We start from the raw sequence: 8,039 nt of genomic DNA on the forward strand, positions 1-8,039 counted from the left end.
CTAGTTAGTTATATAAGTTTCTTCAAGGCCAAGTTTTATCATCGTTGCTGATATCCTTAGAGCTGAAGCACTTCTATTTCGATCAGTATCCACCAATTCCACTTCAGAAACGAACTTTGCATTGGGTGGAATTTTGGCATCAGGCTGCGCTTTCCTTCCATAAGCCTGTTCTGCTTCACTCTTCAATTGAGGCTTATCTCCTTTACCCAGTCAAGAGTGCTTCATCCCATCCATGATACCTTTGCCTACTTTGACCTTAAAACTTAAAGGCTTAGTATTTTCTTTTTTGAACTTGTTTGAATGTGAGTATCAAAAACAGTCCCATCTTGTAGTGTTCCTGTATACCAGCCGTGAACATCTCCCAAAAAGGAGCGATGTTATTCACTGCTGTTCATCTCCCCCCTTTTTTTTTTGAAGATGTAGTTTCGCTCTTGTTGCCCAGGCTGGAGGCTGGGGTGCAGTGGCACGATCTCAGCTCACCACAACCTCCACCTCCTGAGTTCAAGTGATTCTCCTGCCTCAGCCTTCCCGAGTAGCTGGGATTATAAACATGTGCCACCACACTCGGCAAATTTTGTATTTTTAGTAGAGACTGGATTTCTCTATGTTGGTCAGGCTGGTCTCGAACTCCCGACCTCAGGTAATCTGCCCACCTCGGCCTCCCAAAGTACTGGGATTTCAGGCATGAGCAAATGCGCCCCGCCTTATCTCCCTTTTTTAGAACAGATTTTGCATATTTTGGTGGACCCTGAGCCAGAGTCTCTTCAGACTTGGTTTCTTTGGGTTTATCTTCATTAAGCTTCACATTTTTCACTTGCAAACACTTACCATATTGGTACCCTTGAAACACTCAGTTTCAAAAAGATGGTTATAGGCTGTAACCAAATGGTCCTTGTTAGCTGTCTTGCCCACGTTTTTAATGTTTCCTAATAATTTATGTTCTGCAAGAAAGGAATCTGAATTGTAGTCCTACAGAAACTTGATAAAGTCCTTCGTGGGCAGGTGCTTACTGTGCAGCTGCTCCAGGGTTCACGCCTGCAGCGGAATGGCCGCTGCCATCTTCCCCCACTGCCTGTGCCTCACTGAGCCAGCCGGCCGCAGTTCCCACAGATGTCTTGATTGTGGTATACCAAAAAGCATGCATCAGGACACTGGCTAACCAGAAATGGCAACAGTATGCCTATTGTAGCTTATGTAATTTATGATTTACTGTCACCAACTAGGTTAGATGACCTAATTACCTGGAAGTGAGGTACAGGAAAACTGACCATATTTTTTGAATGGAAGAATTTATGAACCTCTTGTATTTCCTAATGTGAGATAGATCAATCTCACATTGAGCTATGTCAATCAGCACAACTCCCTCATTGTAAGCAATGATAATATATAATTGATTTGGCCATGACAGTGGGTCACAGGGGTGTCCGAGAGAGAGAATACAGTCATGGGTTCTTCGTTTTTGTTTCTGGCTGGGTCACTAAAGCCTATTAAGTTTAGCCTCAAGGTGCCTCCTTACATATTTAATTTCAGCCAAAAGATATTTCTGTACATCATGAACTGTAACAACTGGAGGTATAAACCAACCATAGCCCACACTTGTGCCAGTCACTAAGTTTTGGCCAAAGAAATGTAGCCAACTGTTTGAACCGTGTTCAAATAAGGCAAATGCCAAGCTGTAACCAATCCAGTTGTTTCTGTACCTCACTTCCATTTCCTGTAGGTCACTTTCCTTTTGCTGTCCATAAATCTTCCACCACGTGGCTGCACGGGAGTCTCTTTGAATCAGCTGTGATTCTGGGGGCCGCCCAATTCAGAAATAGTTCATTGTTCAGTTAAACTCTTTTAAATGTAATTCCCCTGAAGTTTTTCTTTTAACAAGCCCCTTCCTCATCCCTCTTTTCTGCTTATCACTAGAGACAGAAACTAAAACTATGACTTCAGGCCACTAAAAGCCTAAAAGTAAACTAAAAACAACGACAGAGGAAGGCGGGTTGAACAAGCTTGAGAGGGACATAGATGGTCATTCCACTAGGGCCAGCCATGACTGTGTTTCCTATGATTCTAAATGAAGCCAAACAGCCTCAACTATGGATGACCTCAGTGTGCTTTTCAAACGGATAGTATCAAAATGACAGAGGAGTTGAGAAGAAACTACTTAGGCAGATAGTGAGGGTATGGGAGTCCTCAGTAAGGTTTTTCTTTTTAATGAAAAGCAGCCCCCAGATCATTTTCTAACAAAGAGCAGCATGTAGAATTGAGCTGCAGACAATAGAAAATCAAGCTGGAAGCTTGCAGGGGTGAATACCGGCAGGAAAAAAGCTACCTGGGACTAGACATCTTCAAATTAGCGGCCTCAACGTCCCTTTTCTTTGGCAGTGGCCTGGTCAAGTAGAAAGTCCATTTGCATAATAAGATTAGGGTGGGGTAGCCAGTCCTCGCCACCCGCTATGTAAATGTCACATCTGATCCGTCCAATCTGTGGGCCCTATGTAAATCAGACACCGCCTCCTCAAAGCAAACTATAAAATCCAGCGCACTCCACCACCCACCGGTCTTTTCTTGCAGAAGCCTCTCTCTCACTGGAGAACTAGTCTCCTTTCTGTTTCTTTTGCCTATTAAGCCTCTGCTCCTAAACTCCTCCTGTGTGTTCCTGTGCTAAATCTTCCTGGCACAAGATGATGAACCCTGGATATTTACCCCAGACAACGAAGCCGCTTCAAAAAGTGTTTCGATCAAGATTAATCTTATTTGTATTGGAAGTGTAGTCACACTGACACCATGTACAAAAACAGACTGATGTTGAGAAGCCAGAAGAACAGAAAAAAAAAAACAAAAACAGATTTACATTTATTACAGATGGACTCTGTTTTACACTCAAATAGAAATGATTCCCCTCATCTCTTTATTTCTACGCTTCCCTTGCCCCCTTCCCACTCCATGTTCCCCTCTTCTGTGGAAGGATGGGGAATCATTTCATCTCTGTAGTCCAAAGTGAATCAGTGGAGCCCTATGGCAGTTCCTACACACAGTATTCACGTAGCACTAACAATCTGCCACTCTGCATTAGAGTTAGCTTCTCTGTGCACTGTGTATGTGTATTATAGCCCATCTAGAGTGCAAAGTTTTAGTAGACTCTATCTTTTTGTACCGTATTCCCTTTAGTGGTTACTGCCTAAGAACAATAGTCTGGAAACACTTGTTCATTGACTGAATATTGTTTACTATCTCAATTTATCTTAGGAGATAATATCTCACAACCAATCCTGAATGTGGGGGCCCCTGAACGTTTCTTGTGGAGGGCTGGGAAGTGACTTTGTTAGGAAGGCATATTCCTGGAGAATGCAGTAAAATGAAACTGGCAGTCTTCCATTAAAGCAAAGGATTACAGTTTTTTAAACGGGGGTGCATTTGGGGGCTATGAAAAAGACTGAGGGAGTAACAGACTCCTCAGACTGGTGGAGGCCCATTACTGGAAACCATCACTGCTAGAGTTTGCCTCAAGCAGTACTTGAAATGTCTATAGCTAATGGATTCTGAAGCAAAGGCTGGAGAATTATCTTGAATAGATTGCCATAATGCTTAAGAAACTTCGTGAATTAACAAAATTGCACTAAGCATTTACATTTTCAAGATATGGTTGAATGTATTGTGTTTTTTTGATTGTGTTTCTTGGTATGGCTTGGTTAACTTGTGACTTCTAATGAAGGAGGAAATTGTTGATGAATGGCTCTAAATAAAAGTCAAGGTAATGGGATGGAAGTTAAAAACACCAGTAATTTTCTCTCCTAATAGCAAGCTGAATTGTGATTAATGAACCTGCTGAGTAATGGCAATCTGTTGTGTTTAAACAACTGTGTTTGCAGATAGTACTGGTGTGTTAACAACTGACCATGCCAGTTTCTTAAAACTGGATTTCCATCTGTGACATAGTTATAGGGGAATTTTGGCTTGGTGATTGGATTTCTGAATTTTACTGAGGGGATTTCTTCCCCTTGTCTTTTGACAATTAATAGGGATTAAAAGTTGTTAAAATCAAAGAACTTGTCTGGCCTGCGGCTTGTTATTAGTTGTTCTACCTTAAGTATTCCTCGTTTTTCTTTAATATTTACTCAGCTGCGTCGTTCTCAAGTATTTTCACTTAAGAGCATTAAAGCTGATAAACTTGAATCAGTTAGAATTCATTCTATTTCTAAAGGAGTTGACATAGTGATATAGTTTGGATAAAACCTTTTCTATAGCAAACACGATACTATGCTAGAAGTTAATATATGATGTGACAAGGAATCTAAATAATTGGAAAAACTAGAAACATAATTCTACCAATTTCCACCCCCCACATAACTTCTATAATGAAAAAAAAAAAAAAAGGCCTTCACATAACCACAGAATTGTGAGGTACATTGGGACCATCTGACTTTTACCTACTCTCCTTACTCACTCCATTCCACATAGGGTCCAGGGTAAATCACAGTGACAGCTAATACCACAAACATCATAGGAAGTAGAAAGGACCAAGGTCATAGAGATGGTGACAGCAAATTTGAACAGGCTGACTGCACAGCCCAGCTGGACGTGGTGGTCAGTGGGTGGTTCTATGCTGGTGCCAAGTTCTTCCCTCCTGTTGGTCTGTACGCCATGTCATTGGGAGCCTCAATAAGTTTAGTTTCTCTACATTCAGCTCCTTTCTCGTGAGCTCAGTTGAGTATGTATATGGATCACAGTCAGGCGTGTCGTCCGTGCCTTGTGCTGCTGCTGCTTCTCTGCCTCCGCTGCCTTACTGTCCCCCTTTCCCACCCACCTGCCAGGAAAGTCTGTTTTTGTCGTTGTTGTTGTGGTTGTTGTTTGAAATGGAGTCTCACTCTGTCACCGAGGCTGGAGTGCAGTGGCGCGATCTCAGCTCACTGCAACCTCCACCTCCCAGGTTCAAGGATTCTCCTGCCTCAGCCTCCCAAGTAGCTGGGATTACAGGCACGCACCACCACGCCCAGCTAATTTTTGTATTTTTAGTAGGGATGGGGTTTCACCATGTTGGCCAGGATGCTCTTGATCTCTTGACGTCATGATCCACCCGCCTCGGCCTCCCAAACTGCTGGGATTACAGGCATGAGCCACCAAGCCCAGCCTAGAGTCTGGTTTTTATTGTGCAGCCTCAGTGAGGCAAGATCCTGACCTCCTGTGTGTTATTCTTTCTGGACTCAGATTTGGATTCCACTTGGCCTTAACAGAATCACCTGCTTGCCGGTTTTATTTTATATAATTTCCATTGTTCCATTTAGGGACTTTTGATGATCTCTCAGAGATACACATTCTTCAGGGATCTTTTTCTTCTACTTGCGCAGGATGGCCTTGCGGTTAGAATTGTATTTAAACATACTGTGCTCTTTTTCTGGAAAAGACAAGCTTATGATATAATCTGCAAGGCATTAAAAGTGCCTCTTACCTAATACTTTTCAAGGTTGGAATCCTAGTGGAATTCTTGTTTGTTATCACCCACAGTCACCCACAGGAGCAGGATGAGCCACCATAGTAAACTTACGTGAGAGAATCGTTCTAGTCCCCAAGAATGAAAAAGGCCATTTTATGTGTCTCCATTTTCCCGTGATTCCAGGGATTTGCTTTCTATTCTGTTATCCAATGAAATCATCTCGCTCTTTCTAAGGAATATTTTCAACAGTCTGCATTGCCACCAAGTTATAAAACAATCAGAAAACAGAGAGAAAATGTCCAGCTAATTCAGAGATTCTAATTATTTGGGAGTATCTTCTCCCCAATTTTTAGATACTGTTTTTTTGTTAGTTTTGTTTTTTTGTTTTGTTTTTGAGACAGTCTCACTCTGTTGCCCAGGCTGGAGTGCAGTGGCACGATCTTGGCTCACTGCAACCTCCGCCTCCCAGATGCAAGCAATTCTCTGCCTCAGACTCCCAAGTAGCTGGGATTACAGGTGCCCGCCAACACACCCGGCTAATTTTTGTATTTTTAGTAGAGACGGGGTTTCACCATCTTGGCCACACCGATCTTGAACTCCTGACTTCATGATCCACCCACCGCAGCCTCCCAGAGTGCTGGGATGACAGGCCTGAGCCACTGTGCCTGGCCCAGACACTGTTTTAATGATGTTTTAAAGTCTGATGTTCCTGGTGGTGCTTTTAAAAGGGATCCCTGGATTTATCATACAACCACATTAGAGCAATTCTTCACCATACGAAATAACTTACCAAGGAGGTATTCCTACCAAATGACTTCACTGTACTTCTGAAATCACCATACATAAAAATTTACTGATTTATCAAAAAAAAAGGCTCTAAGACTTTTAATAAAACATTTTTGAAAATCAGAAGGTGTGCTTATTCGAAACCATATGTTTATATCTGAAAGCTTTGTGTAGTCATTTTTTAAAAATAGACTTTATCTTTTAGAGCAGTTTTAGTCTCATAGCAAAGTTAAGTGGAAAGTACAGAGAGTTTCCCTATAACCCTGCCCTGCACACACTGCCTCCCTACAGTCAACTTCACCACCACCGTGGTACATTTGTTACAATCAATTAAGCAGCATTGACACATCATTATCAAATTAATAGTTTACCTTCAGGTTAACTCTTTGTATTATATATCCTTTGGGGTTTTTTTTGTTTTGTTTTGTTTTGTTTTGAGATGGAGTCTGGCTCTGTAACCTAGGCTGGAGTGCAATGGCGGGATCTCAGCTCACTGCAACCTCCGCATCCCGGGTTCAAGCGATTCTCCTGCCTCAGCCTCTCAAGTAGCTGGGATTACAGGAGGGCGCCACCACACCTAATTTTTGCATTTTTAGTAGAGACAGGGTTTCACCATGTTGGCCAGGCTGGTCTTGAACTCCTGACCTCAAATAATCCACTCACCTTGGCCTCCCAAAGTGCTAAGATTACAGGCGTGAGCCACTGCACCTGGCCCATCCTGTGGGTTTTGACAAGTGTTTAATAATGTGTATCTACAGTTGTAGAATCACACATAATAGTTTTCGCTGCCTTAAAAATCCCCTGCACTCTACCTTTTCATCCCTCTCTGCCCCAGTGAAATAATTTTAAAATAAACCTTACTACCTAGAAGTTTATCTCACAAATGGAGAAGTCCATATGAGCTGGAATTCATTCTAACCACGTAGATTAAAACGAAACATCAAATTCATTAGCTTAAAATGGTTTCTCTTCATTCTGTCTGCATGATGTGCTTTCAAGAGAAAAAGAACTGCTGGGTAGTGGCGCCCAGTTATCTTACAAAACATTAATGATCATCAACTCGATATTCTGACCAAAATTATGAACCAGGAAAGTGAGATTTTAAATCTTGCAGCAATCCAGATGGCTTAAGCGAAATCAGAGATAAGAAAAATCTCTGTAGCACTGTCAAGGTTATGGAAGAAAATTAAGATACAATGACTGCTGTAGACTATTTGTGTAGTCTCCCAAAATGTATGCACACTAAAATGATGATATTTAGAAGTGGGGCCTTTGGGAGGTAATTAAGTCATGAGGGTTGAGCTTTCATGAATGGGATTAGTGTCCTTATAAAAGAGACTGCAGAGAGCTCCTTCGTCTCTTCTCCATATGAGGACCCAGAGAGAAGATGGCGGTCTATGAACCAGGAAGTGGGCCTTCACCACACACTGAATCTGGCACATTGATCTTGGACTCCCAGCCTCCAGAACTGTGAGAAATAAATATTTGTTGTTTAAGCTATGTAGTCTATGGTATTTCTGTTATAGCAGCCCAGACAGAAAGACAATGATTTTCCTTAGGTGTCTTTGGAATAGCACCCTACAGCCATGACTTCCCACATCATTCTGTACGGTCACCTCTGAAGTGCTTCAGACCAGAATTGGCTGAGGATTCTCTACACCTCAGCCTGCTGCATAAGGTATCTATGCCACTTGCATTTCCGCATGTAAAAAAACATAGCTCTGATATGTTTTGAGTGACAACTAAAAAATCCCCGTACTGTCCTGAAAAGTTGCATTCAATTCTTAATCTATTTTTTTTTTTTTTTTAGACAGAGTCTCACTCTGTC

The 8,039-nt window shown here is 42.0% G+C and overlaps 1 pseudogene; it reads right to left on the reverse strand.

Moving 5' to 3' along the window:
• LOC105507320 lies at window positions 1-1,059 on the reverse strand (annotated as a pseudogene).
• Window positions 1,060-8,039: the final 6,980 nt, after the last annotated feature.

The sequence above is a fragment of the Colobus angolensis genome, unplaced genomic scaffold (assembly GCF_000951035.1).
Source record: "Colobus angolensis palliatus isolate OR3802 unplaced genomic scaffold, Cang.pa_1.0 Scaffold148, whole genome shotgun sequence".
Classification (NCBI taxonomy): domain Eukaryota; kingdom Metazoa; phylum Chordata; class Mammalia; order Primates; family Cercopithecidae; genus Colobus; species Colobus angolensis.